This window comes from Tenrec ecaudatus, chromosome 6 (genome assembly GCF_050624435.1).
Source record: "Tenrec ecaudatus isolate mTenEca1 chromosome 6, mTenEca1.hap1, whole genome shotgun sequence".
In the NCBI taxonomy this organism is placed as follows: domain Eukaryota; kingdom Metazoa; phylum Chordata; class Mammalia; order Afrosoricida; family Tenrecidae; genus Tenrec; species Tenrec ecaudatus.
The window spans coordinates 113,548,294-113,562,273 of NC_134535.1; the positions used below are offsets into that span (position 1 = coordinate 113,548,294).

The 13,980-nt window shown below is 38.0% G+C and overlaps 1 pseudogene; it reads left to right on the top strand.

The window, feature by feature from the left end:
* The first annotated feature begins 11,302 nt into the window (after positions 1–11,302).
* On the top strand, positions 11,303–12,269 carry LOC142451154 (heme-binding protein 1 pseudogene; annotated as a pseudogene).
* Positions 12,270–13,980: the final 1,711 nt, after the last annotated feature.

Below are 13,980 nucleotides of genomic sequence, written 5' to 3' on the forward strand. Positions count from 1 at the left end.
AAAATTCAAGTTGGAAATCTACAGTTTCCTGACAGATTCCACTATCCAAAAAAGGCCAAGCTAAAAAGACTCTGTATGACTATACATTAAAATATTGCTATATTATAGTTAAACTTCTTATGAGCCTATAAGAAAATTCCTATTTTAATAAGAGATTATGCTTATTTTTTATAATTTTATAGATAACATTTAAATTTAATATTTTCCCTCTTTATAATGGCCTGTGAACATTTTATTGCTTTTGTTTATCCAATTTAATGTAGAGGTGTAAAAGTATGCATTTTGTTGCTAATTATTAGAATCATATTTGAATTAATAATATTTTCATTTTTACTCCATTTTGGTAATTTTAGAGATGTCTAGAACTATTATCTATGACTGGAAAAACTAATTATAATCAGTATCTCTGGCCAGGTGAAATTACTTGGCGTCTTTTATCAAGAGCCTTTGTAATGCCCACTAAACAACTCGGCGGGAGCATTCAAATAAGGTGGGGAGGACTCACAGAGCACGGGCAAATTTTGCTTTTCTAATGGGTGGAAGGTAAATCATTTTAGAAATGCGTCAAAGAATAGCGCTATGAGTGGAGTGTATGCCAACTCATGCATGAAGTGGGGGCGGCACCAGAGGCTGCAAGTGGAGTAGTAGGCTTCCCAGCCGCCCACCAAATTAGTAGAGCCAGTGGCTTCCAGCAGGAGACTGATTTACGGATTGTGGTTCTCTTTGGGACTTATCAGTGCTAAAGGGGGTTTGTAACACTGATACGACCAGGGTAAAGAACCAGAGACCTGTGATGGAGAGGCTGAGGCTTGCTGTCAGAAGAGAGATGAGCTTGCCGTCGGACGGAACAGAACTGCTGTGCACAAAAGGAAGGTATCCTTAAGGTGTCTGATTCCTGCTTGTGGGAACCTATTGCTTTGCCTAATAAAGCTCTTAATCCTGAGTATTGTCCATGAGCTATGGGTGGCATTGGCAATGGGTTATTGAACCCAACAAAATAGTGTTGTTGATGGAAGCCAGTGGTTCTCAACCTTCCTAACGCTGTGCCCCTTTCACACAGTTCATGTTGGGGTGATCCCCCGCCATAACATTATTTTCGTTGCTACTTCATCACTGTCATTTTGCTACTGTGATGAATCAGGCAACCCGTGTGAAAGGGTCATTCCACCCCCAAAGGGGTCGCGACCCACAGGTTGAGCACTGCTGGTGTAAGCCTAGGCTAAAGAAGGATGGAGCTTGAAGTCATGTTTGACCTCAGCCTCGGGGCAAGTGACCTTTCACGGGTGTAGAGTTGGGTTTTTTCTCCTTACTGAAGACAAAGATATCAGACATGGCCACTAGTCATTTACTGAGTGTCTTAAAACTTCCAATCTCTAATCATGACAAGATTGCCTAACATAATGGAATATCATAATATTGAATAAAAGCAGGCTTTATGATTTCATTTGTCTAATGTTCAAAAGTAGCTAAGCCAACTTATGCAATTTCTTATATAACTGAGAGCTCTAGTCATATTTACTAGGGACAGTGGACATTTCTATGGTATTGTCAAGAGTCTATGTCTTTATCTGGTTGTTACTAATGATTTATTTACTTGTTTTGTATTTGATTTATACTCTAATAAAATGTATTTTGCCAGTGCCCCAAATAAGAAAGTCATTATTGAAGCTCAAATATGTCACTAAATAGCAAGTTCATTAGTTACACTTTTATCCTTTATGGCTTTTCCATCATACCCTTCTTCCTGCTTTAAACTTAACAGATATAAACCATATATATTTAATCACTTTTGAGGTAACAACCTGTATTCTAAGGGAAGCAGCCCCTTATGATATCTGCTTTAGGCATTAGTGTAAGGATGCCTATAGGTTTGCTTGTAGGCCAGGTGGGAAATGAGAGGTAACAGAGCTTCCATTTGATCTTTCATTTATTTGATCTTTTATTTATTTGTCATTTGATCTTTCATTTATTTGTACTATCCTCAATGTTTCCAAGATTTAAAAGAAATGTTTAAAATTTATTTTATACTGGTCTTTCCAGAATATTCTTTGTTGCATATCCCAGAAATAGAAAAAAAAACATTCCTAGTAAATTTTGGCCTTACTTTTTCTGCTACTTTATAAACAAGTGCAGAAAACATCATTATCTCATTATCCTTGTTATTACTGTACTGAAAAAGACTGGTAGTAGTCATTTTAGACAAGAAAATTATTTGTTCTTCCAGTCCAGAAATAGAAAATTGAAAAAAATGGTGGTGTATTAATTGTCAAAAAGTATATTTTAAGATTTATCCTGAAGTACAAGACTGGATATTCATAAGCCTAAAATAAGATGAGTTAATACAACTACTATTCAAATTAGGTAGCATCCACTAATGTAAAATATTAAATCAAAGAGTTTTACCAATTTTTATTGTCTGAAATTCATCAAATATCCAACCAAATGCATTTATAATTAAAGAAAACTACAGGGGGCAATTCTACCATGTCCTATAATGTTTTCATGAGTGGGTTTCCAAGAATTCCTGTAATTATTTACACGATAAGAAAACCTCATCATTCCCTAGTGGCAGTGACTACTGATTTTGAACTGCAGAACTTGAAGTTAGCAGCCCAGCGTGTAACAAACATGCCACCAGAGGAGGAGGTGCCAGCGTCAGCCAACGAATCGAACAGTCCTGAAAGTGGGAGTGAGGATTAAGGAATAAAAGAGAGACAGAAAGTTTTGGGAGGGCAACAGTCTGATGGACTGAAGCACCCGAGTTTATTCTACACATTCCTCATATCCACACAGAAACAATCCAGGGCTAATTATCTCATTGTTAAGCAAGCTCATTTGATACACATAGCAACTCTATCTTATGCCAAGCCAGACATCCTTGAGAAAATTAAACTACCTGTTTTTACCAGACCTTGCTTGCTTTCTTGTCCTTGTTCTTAACAGTCTGTTCAAAATGTAAAGTCACAGAAGTCAGCAAACACTGACACATAGGCCATGAGACTTCTCAGCCGTTTCAAAGCTGAGTCTTAATAGCCTTCAACAGGAGGACACACAAAATTTATTAATGAAGATTCAATATCCAAGATCAAAACCCTCAGTATAGAATACATCTCAACACACAAAAACAAAATCCTCACAACTTGACCTAAATCAGCATCATAACAGAAAATTTCAAGGATTTCATTGTATCTAGATCTACAATCAATGCTCACAGAAGCAGCATTCAAGAAATCAAATGCAATATTCTTGTGGTTCATTGAATTACTTGATATAATACTTCTTGGCATAGGCTTTGCATTTCACATCAAAGGACATGATAGGACTAGATAAATGTGCAGCTCAGAAAGGTTATTGGATCAATTGTCAATAATATGTATATGTGACATGGAACTACATGCGGGGGAAATTTACTACCATTATGGGCATTATATTATCCAATGCAGGAAGCAGTAAGAGAAGATAGAAAGGATACACAGGTTTATTGCACCAAAAGAACAAATCCAGCTTCCACCATCAGTAGGTAGCATATGAGCAAGAACTAATGGTGCTGAAAGAAGTTCAAGTTACAATGAAAGCAGAAGCCAAAAACGAGACTCTAGTCTTTGATGGAATGGAACTGAAATGTTTCAACAAGCTGATATTAGACTGAAAGCACTCATTCTGCTATGCCAAGAAATTTGGAAGACACCTTATCTGGTCAACTGCCTAGAAGAGATCCATATCTGTACCCATTCTGAAGAAGAATACAATGTGCAAGTTATAGAACCATCTAATTGTTATCACATGCAAGTAAGATTTTGCTGAAGATCATCCAATAGTGGTTGTAGTAGTACATGGACAGGGATCTGCCAGGGTCTCAGGCTGGATTCAGAAGAGGACTTGGAATAAGGAATATCTTTGCTGTTGTCAGAGAATACCATACACCCCCTTACTGAAGGATTTCGGGGATGAGATGAGCCAGTCAGGGTGCAGGGTAGTAATGATGAAACATATAACTTTCCTCTAATTCTTAAATGGTTCCTCCCCCCAATATCATGATCCCAATTCTACCTTACAAATCTGGCTAGAGTAGAGGATGTACATGAGTACAGATAACAACTGGAAACTCAGGGAATCCAGGACAGATGACCCCTTCAGGACAAGTGGTGAGAGTGGTGATGCCTGGAGGGTGGAGGGAATGTGGGGTGGAAAGAGGGAACTGATTATAAGAATCTACGTGTAACCTCCTCCCCAGGGTATAGACAACAGAGAAGGGGGTGAAGGAGATGTCAGAAGGTGTAAGATATGTAAAAATAATAATTTATGAATTATGAAGGTTTCATGAGGGTGGGGGAGTAGGGAGGGAGGGGGGAAATGAGGAGCTGATATGAAGGGCTCAAGTAGAAGGCAAATAATTTGAGAATGATGATGGCAACAAATGTACAAATGTGCTTGACACAATGGATGTATATATGGATTGTAATAAGAATTGTATGAGCCCCCAATAAAATGATTTTAAAAAATGTTTACTTGTGTTTTATTGCTATGTCAAGAAATTGGACTCTGTATATCCTAACAAACTATGGATAGTCTTGAGAAGAATGAGAATTCGAGAACAGTACATTGTGGTCATGCAGAACTTGATGACAGATCGAGAGGAGCTGTGCAAACAGAACAAAGGTACATGGCATGGTTTAAATCGGGAAAGACGTGCATCATGTTGTATACTTTAACCATCCTCTTCAATTCGTATGCTGAGCAGCTAATGGGAAAAGCTGACTTCCATGCAGAATGTAGCATCAGGATTTGTGAATGCTTATTATCAACCCTTGATTATAGATGACATAACCTTGCTTGCTGAAAACAAGAAGGACTAGATGCACTTGCTAATGAAGATCAACGATTTCCATCTTTGGTCTTAAACCTGAAGGTAAGGCAGAAATGAGTATAAAGTAGAGTCCAGATGCCAAAGCCAAAATATCCAAAAGTCACAACAAGCCTTCCTGCTTATAACAAAGCTCAGTCAAGAAATGGAGTTATGGCTAGGAAAGGTTATGTGTGGGAGAAGTGTATGCTGGTACGAACATTTATATTCCATCCAAGTAAAACAAAGATGACTCACGTCCTCTAGTAAAATCATTTTAAAGATGCCTCCACGGAAACACCGGGGGTGACTTGGTCCACACTGTCTTCAAAAATCAGATTTCACTTCCACCCGAATCCTGTTCATTGGAATAGTAGAGGACACTCTCTGAACTGAGATTATAGTCACCAGTGTAGAGTGCAGAAGTATAATACATCACATTAGGAAATGTGGCTATTAGGACCATATTAACTCACTACAACTCACAAGTGTATGCTCACTGTTTATGCTATTGAAAAAAGGTATTTGCAATGAAGAGGTAATCTGTCTTGTAAAATTTTATTGTATGGTCTCTAGTTTAATTTTTATCACCAATGCCATATTTTATATGTATTTCTTTGTTTCTGACTTTCACACCCAATCACCAATAATGCACTTGGATTGCATGTTTAAGAAATTTCAGACTGAAGAAGTAGGTAAAATTATTAAAGTTCCTCACCTCTAGTTTTAATTGTCTGTTCATACTTTTTTAATGATAGCTATATTAAATTAAATACAGTTTAGTGTACATACCTAGAAAGTTGTATATATACATATATGTTATAATATAAATTTTGAAGACTCCACAATACCTAAGGACAAATCTATCTATCATCTATCTATCTATCTATTTTTCTCTCTATCTATCTATATATATACATACACACATATAGAGATATAAACAAAATGTTCTTGCCCATTGGTCCATTATGATTAATTTTTCTTTACATTGAATTATGATCCATACAGGAGTCTTCAATCATTGATCTTTGTCAGCAAGTGCCTGAAAATTTTTATCTTTCTGTAAGCAAGTTTGTTAATGAGTCTTCCTCTTATCTTTATGTTATATTGTTCATATATTCGAGATTCTCAGATTAATTTACTAAGCAAATAAAAATGAACAATTATGGTGAACGGATTCAACCTTGCCACACCTTTACCAGCGACTATCTCTTGGTCCATGCGCAGGTTCTGCATGAACGCAACGAGGTGTTCTGGGATTTCCATTTTTGCAACATTATCCATGATTTCTTATGCCCCACATTGTAAAATGCCTTTGCATAGTCCGTAAAACACAAGTAAATATTTGTTACGATATTCCTTGCTTTCAGTCAAGATTCATCTGGCATTAGCTATATCACCACTCATTATCCTATTCTGAATCTATCTTAAATTTCTGACAGATACCTGTCAATATGTTTCTGAGTACATATTTAATCTCTTCAGCATAATTTTGTGCATATTTGATATTAATGACATTGATCATTTTAGTGCTGTTGGGTCACCTATCTTTGAAAAGGGCATCAATATGAATCTCTTCCCATTGGTTAACCAGAGTTTCTTGGCATAGACTAGTTAGTGGCTTAATCAGTTTATTGAAATATTTCAGTTGAGACTCTATCTATTCTTGGAGGCTTGTCCTGTTTTGCTAAAGCTTTCAGCACAGCTTCCTTTAATTACATACATTTTTGATCATATGCTACCTCTTGAAATGGATGCAGTGATTCTGTGTGTTCTTCTCATTTCCCTTTGATTCCTCCTGTATCATTTAATATCTTGCCCATAGAATCCAGATATTATTATTTGAGGAAGATACGGGTACCATAGCAAAATGTGCCAAAGCATTTAGATGGTGGCTGGATATCAGATAAAATATCATCTGGGTCTTAAAGGCTTGTCTCCAAACAAGCAGCCACCGAAGTCCACATGGAAGAAGCACACCATCATCAGTCACTGAAGGGTTGGAAACCATGTAATCTGAAGTCAAAGGAGGGATCAATATCTGAGCCTAAGTTGTGAGAATTTGGTTTGCAGAATGGGATGGATAACTGTGGGAACCCAAGATCTAGTTTTAGAACTATATAGGAAGTAAGCATCTGGAGCACTTCCCATATCTGAATTTGAGGGATGAAAGGAAAGCGGTCACTAAAGAGAGTGCTTGGAAGAGAGGAGTCTAGAAGATCAAAAGCATAAATCAGACCCGAACAGTTAACACTTTGTCGGTAGACCCCTCCTTCATGCAGGCTTGATCGGCACTGGTTTCCCGAATTTTATGGATTTTTGGTTTGCATTGGTTTGCTTAGTTTCTGTTTGTTCATATTAGAGAGTATCTTGAAGCTGTGTTATATGTTTTTCCATTTTCAGTATATCAAACCCAGGATTTTTTAATCTATCGGCATAAGTAGAATAAGAGGTTCGGAGGCAGTGGGGTACAGTGATGGTGGGGGGGTAAAATGGTGACACTGTGAAGGTGACCATGTAGAAAAAGAATGGTCAGACACTGATTGTGGTAGCAATTGTACAATTCTACTTGACATGAGTGAAATATGGAATGATATGATATATGTATTAAGTCCCAACTATTAATAAAATTATTGTCATTTTTGGCATAGTAAGCTATGATTGTCCAATTCAAATTTGCTGATAACAGTCTATTTTCACTCATTAATGATACAGCATTGATCATTGTGTGTTCCTTTTCATTTATGACGACTTCCAATTTATCTTGATTCATGCTTCATACATTCCATATTTAATTTATCAATGAATGTCTCTAGCTGTTTTGCTCATTTGACCACCAGTAGCTGAAGGTCTTGAAAGCTTTACTCAAGTCACATCTTTAAGGTCAAGTTTATTTTGAGGAAGCAGCTCTTCCCCAAGTCGACTTTGAGTGCCTTTCAGTACTCTATCAGACAACATTCAGCTGTTATCCACAAGGTTTTCAGTCGCCATCCCTTAGAAGTGGATCACTTATTCCCTTTCCCTGGTCTGTTTTAGTCTGTAAACAACAAAAATATCTATTAACCATGGAACGTCCTGCTGGTATGTGATATAGCAGTGGCATAAGTTCTAGCATCTTGGTATCATGAAAATTTCAACAGTGTAATAAACTGAAAAATAATAAAGGAGCTTTATGGTGAAGGGGAGATAGTTAACCTTTTATGGTAGTGTGGATAAGCCTTGTATAAATCCACCTTTTCCCCAATATTTGATTTCTTTGAGAAATAATCTTTATCATTTTATGATAAAAACTTTTCAGGACTAGTTTTAAAACATTGAAAAGTTAATATCTTGGAAATGGCAACCATCACTGATATTTGTTTAGATATGAATGGAATTATATTCTCCCGCCAGTTATATTTCAGCTTTCTAGTAGACATTTAGATAAGTATCAGATTAAAATGTGTATTTTTTTTCACTTTTACTAACATTTCTTCTTGTTGCAAATCAAAAGAGAGTTTGGGGGGGCAAATATTTAACTATTCACCTGACAGCAGAAGAGGGTAGAATTAAAGAGGAAAGCTCTTCAAGGTACTTCAAATAAAACAAACTTTCGGCATCACTGCCTGTGTTTTGTGAGTCTGAAGTGGACTTTATAGATTGATATCAGATATGGGCTAATATTGGACTTATGCACTTGATCTGCACTGGACTGGGATGTTTTCTCGATGTTCAATTGCTCTGGTATATAAATCTCTTTCTTATACACATATGTGTGTCCATGGATTTGTTTCTCTAGTCTAACCAGACTAGTACACAATCCTCGATGCCTATGACAGCTTTAATATATTATTTTTTTAATTAAAAATTTTCTTTTTTGTCATCACTGATGCAACAGCACAATTGGAGTGGCCCCACGATTTGAGAGTTATTATTCAAATACAAAGACCCCTAGTGGTGTTGTGGGCTAGGCATTTAGGTTGCTAACTGCAATCTTGATTCAAAACCACCAGTCTCTGTGTGGGCGAAAGATGACGTTTGCTTTTATAAAGAGTTAGTTTCAGAAACTCAGAACGTTTCTCTATGAGTAGTAATTGACTCAGTGGAAATGAGCTTAGTTTGGATATTCAAATGCAAGATACCCACTATGAGGACTGGAATATCTTGGAGTGAAAAGCAACAGTGCACGATACTGATAACTCTGCTTTCAGGAACTTCATAGTCTACTTAGGGTAAAACAAAAATAAAAATAATGAGAATTACAATACCTATTGTTTTGAGAATCAATTGGCATGCCATTTCAGAAACTAAGGAAACAATCAGGATATGCCTAATGTAAAAATGGAAAAATTGTCAAACAATGTATTAGCAAATATTTTTAAATTTTCCAGGCACAGAAATCTTAGAGCAAAATAAGAGGTCTATTTTTGAAACAGGAAAGGTTATTTTTGATTGGTCTTAATGAACTGACTGATAATAAATCATTAGTAAATAACACAGATATGATTCTCTCTTTGTAGGCACAATAGACTAGTTTAATATTAAGATCTTTGTTTTAAAGACACTAGTTTGTAAGAATCACAAATGAAGCTAGGTCCATTGACCTGAAAAATATTAAATTAAAGGAATGATAGGTTCTGGGTTGGGCTGCTAACTATACGGGGGGTAACTCGAACTCACCAACCTCTCCGTGGAAGAAAGAAGAGACTGCGGTTGTCAGCTTCTGTAAAGATTTACAGCCTTGGAAAGGCTAGGGAGTAGTGGCACTGACAGTGAGAATCACAGGGGGACAGGGAGGCATTTATTCAGGTGTGTTTATGAAAGAAATCCTGGCAGTGCAGTGTTTAATGTCAAGAATGACCATCTTGGGAGCCCTGTGACAATGGTTCTCAACCTTCCTGAGTCCGGGCCCCCCTTTGATACAGTTCCTCATGTTGTGTTGATCTCCCAACCATAAAAGTATCTGCGTTGCTACCTCATCACTGTAATTTTGTTACTGTTATGAATTGGGCGACCCCTATGCAAGGGTCATTTGACCCCCAAAGGGGTCACAACCCACAGGTTGAGAACCACTTCCCTAAGACGAAGCAGTACTCTGTCCTAAAGTGTTGCTATGGGTTAGAATCAACTTGGCAATGGACTTTTGTTGTTTGGATATTTATAACATTCCATTTCTTCAAATGCACTTTTGTAAACTAGCCGGATAGGGAGTTGTCCCTCTCTATGCCTACAGGAGTTTGCTGCAGAGAATCAGGCGAGCCCAGCCAGCCATAAAGGCTAGAGGGCAAGCTTACACTCAGACCCTGAGCCAAGGGCCAGTACACCTAGGTGGGCAGTCTGCGTGGGTGGGCCATACTCTAGGCCAGGTGGGCTTAATTCAGCCAATGAGGTCAAGCAGCACTGTTGACCACGCCTCCCAGGGAGGGCCCGGAAAAGTCAGAAACTTTGAGACCACTGATTTCTTGTCCTGCAGCTTCTTGGCTGGGCTGCTGGTTTCTCTGGCCTCAGGTCGCCACAGGTGGGGGTGAAGTGCCCTTAGGGTTCCTGTGTAAAACTTGAAACTCCTTCCATCCTTTATAAAAAGCTACTTATAAATTATCAAGGGTTCATGGGGGAGGGGAGAGGAGGGAAACAGGGGGAAAATGAAGAGCTGATGCCAGGGACTTAATGTGGAGAGCAAATGTTTTGAGAATGATGAGGGTAACGAATGTACAAATGTGTGTTACACAATTGATGTATGTATGGATTGTGATAAGAGTTGTATGAGCGCCCAATAAAATGATTTTTTAAAAAAGCCACTTAGATCACGAAGCAGGCTTGGGCATGAATTCTTTTTTCCTAAGACACCAAAGACCTAGAGGTATTTATAACCGAGACACCTAACACTTTCTCATCTGTGAAATGGGGATAGTCAACCTTACTTGCTCTGCCTACTGCTCAAGTTATTAGAGAATATAAAACCTGATAATATATCACCAACATTTTGAAAAATGGAGAATAGTAATGCCCAGGAAGTTATTTTTTAGGACAATTGAGGTTTCCTATAAGTTGTGATTAACATATTTGTATATGTTTACTGCCTCATTACCTTTTATTTTATCACTGTTATTGAGGTGTACTTCTTATCATGATTAGAAAGACTACTACACTCTACCCAGAAACATTACATGATGTTATGTTTTTCATAGTGCTTAGAAAGTCCTGTCACTAATCATTTTTTTCTTATTTTAAATACTTCTTGTCTTTTCACAATAAAGATAGGGATCTACATGCTTATCTTCAGTTTAATCTCTTGCATCTGGAGCAGAACATGGTAAAAAGCAGGTATTTAATAATGCTTTGTGTATGAATTAACCAAAGGTCAGTTAAAAAGTATCATTTCAGGTTGACAACAAAGGTCATTGTGAAAATAATTTCTGCATTTTTAACTAACGTATGCTTAAAAATACAAAGAAACCGCTCCCGGAGCGCCGTCCCGGGGCGGAGTCGCCGCCGCCCTGCTTCCCGCTCTGGTGGTGGTGTTGCCTGTGCTTCCAGAGCGCCAGGCGGCGTCATGTTGGGCTTGATCAGGAACTCGCTGTTCCGGAGCGTGGAATCGTGGCCTTGGCAGATCCTGAGCCAAGGGAGCAAGGAAGACGTCTCCTATGAGGAAAGGGCCTGTGAAGGGGGCAAGTTTGCCACATTAGAAGTGACTGGGAAGCCTGTGGATGAGGCTCTACGGGAAGCAATGCCCAAAGTCATGAAGTATGCGGGAGGCACCAATGACAAGGGAATCGGGATGGGGACGACACTCCCTGTGTCCTTTGCCGTGTTCCCCGGTGAAAATGGCTCCCTACAGAAGAAATTAAAGGTCTGGTTCCGGATCCCAAACCAGTTTCAGAGTAACCCTCCCGTGCCCAGTGACGAAAGCATTAAGATCGAGGAGAGGGACGGCATCACGGTCTATTCCACGCAATTTGGTGGTTACGCCAAGGAAGCCGACTACGTGGCTCATGCCACCCAGCTGCGCGCCGCCCTGGAGGGCACGGGCACCTGGCGGGACGACGTCTACTTCTGCGCCGGCTATGATCCCCCCATGAAGCCCTACAGGCGTCGCAACGAGGTCTGGCTGGTGAAGATGTGAGCAGCTCCCGAGCCCAGGCTCCCAGAGTCACTGCAGCCAACCGCAGCTACCAACTTGCCTCCCAAGGTGGTTTCCGCCCCTTGTCTGAAAGAAACGTGTCCCTGTGACTAAGGTGCTTTTCTCATACACAAGATTGGTTTGGGAAATTCTGTGGAGACCAGAAAAGCCCCGGCAGTGTTTTACCAGCTCTGCGGATTACTAAGAACTGACTTTTCTTAATTATAGAATTTGTCATTTTTTATGGAGGGAAAAATGTGGGCGTGAACTTTCATCTGTGATTCTTGTAAGCACTGTCTAAAAGAAACTTGAAAATAAAGATCTTTGACTTACAAAAAAAAAAATACAAAGAAACCTTATTCCCATGGCCAAAGGCAGATTGGCAGAAAGGACAGATCATTGACTCTAGTGACAGGTACCTCTATTTTGATCATCTTTTAACATGACATCAAAGTATTTAACTTCTCTAACTATAGTTTCTCCATTTGTAAATTGTACTTACCCTACATCGTACTTGCCCTCCATTGAGAGGCAACAAATACATGCTCAGACAAACGAACAATCGTGAAGATGGTATAGGAGTTGGCAATAATTTGTTCTCCTGTGTGTATGGACACCATGAGTTGGATCCAGTTTCAAAGCAATTGACAAGAGTATGCTACTTTCCAAATTGATTAATAGTAGCCCATTGAGCCACTAGAGCTTCTGCAGCAGTTGCTTAGTGGAAATATTAAACCATTTTTAGTGTGTGATGCCATTTGGTGGGACCCTGAATAATTGTGTGACTGAATGAACAGGGCTCATCCCACTATTCCAAGACCAAGGTCCCTTTGGGATAAGTGTGCCCAACAACTGTATCAAAATACATATTATCTCAAGAAAGTTATTTTCCCGTTTTATCCAGAATGCCTTCCAATACTGAAAAAGCATGGCTCCAGCAAAAAATCCAAAGCAAAAATAAGTTAGTCTTGAAAGTGCTAATTTAGCTTTGCTCATATTCTCTGTACAATTTAACAGCTTCGTTTAAAGGGAAAACAATCTCCTAATTGAAATAGTGAGCTTATTTTTTAAATTGTTTGGCTGAATATACTGTATTTCAGCCTTAATGATTGAATTTTACTCCTTTAATCAAGGCAGTGTATAAAAAGAATAAATAGGTTTTATTTATTTGTTCTTATTCTAACTAAATTGTACTAGTAACTAGTTTGAAATTTGTGACTGTGCAGGATTCTGATAGTGAAGGAATTTCATTACAGGTAGGTTTAAAAGCAAAATGCATGTGCCTTTGCCTGTCTGGATGTAGGTAAATAAATAGCAAAGCTCATTGATAACAGAGGCCATTATAATTTGAATAAGATTATATTCTCTATAGGAGAGATAATGGGTAATGAAAGACAATTCAAAGCTAGTTTGTTATGACTTCATCAAATTCCTCCGCCTTAAGCTGATAAAACTGGCCTGTATGACTCTCTAGAGACATTAATGACAATGATGTTGCCAAACATTTGTAGTGATTTCTAAAATCATTAATATCACTGTTTAAATGAGTTTGTGATATAGTATAACACGGGGTAGAGCTAGAGGTGAAACTAGGCTTTCACAAAGCCGTAAGAAGTGAGTTATGAGATATGATAAAATGAATTGTATTTGGCTTGGAAAATGAAAAGATATTTTCCCATGGAAACTAACAAGAGGCTTTAATGACATATTAACTATGTTACTATAAAAACAGAATTATACAGCAACTTTGTTAAATTCTATTAACCAAGGATCAATGCATGTACTTATTTTAGCAAGTAGTAATTTTATTGAGTTTTGACAGATAACGATTATATTTATTGTCTTTATTCCTCCTTCATATATTAACTAGCTGTATGTACCTTTCGTTTTAATAAATCTGAAGATATTTATTTTGAAACAGATGATCTTCAAATGACACCAAATGTGATAGAGTGTTTTTGCATTTAATTTCTTTAATTTAATACAGTGTTCAGGAAAATAACAGCTATTCTTATTTTATTGGAGTTCATTGGGTACA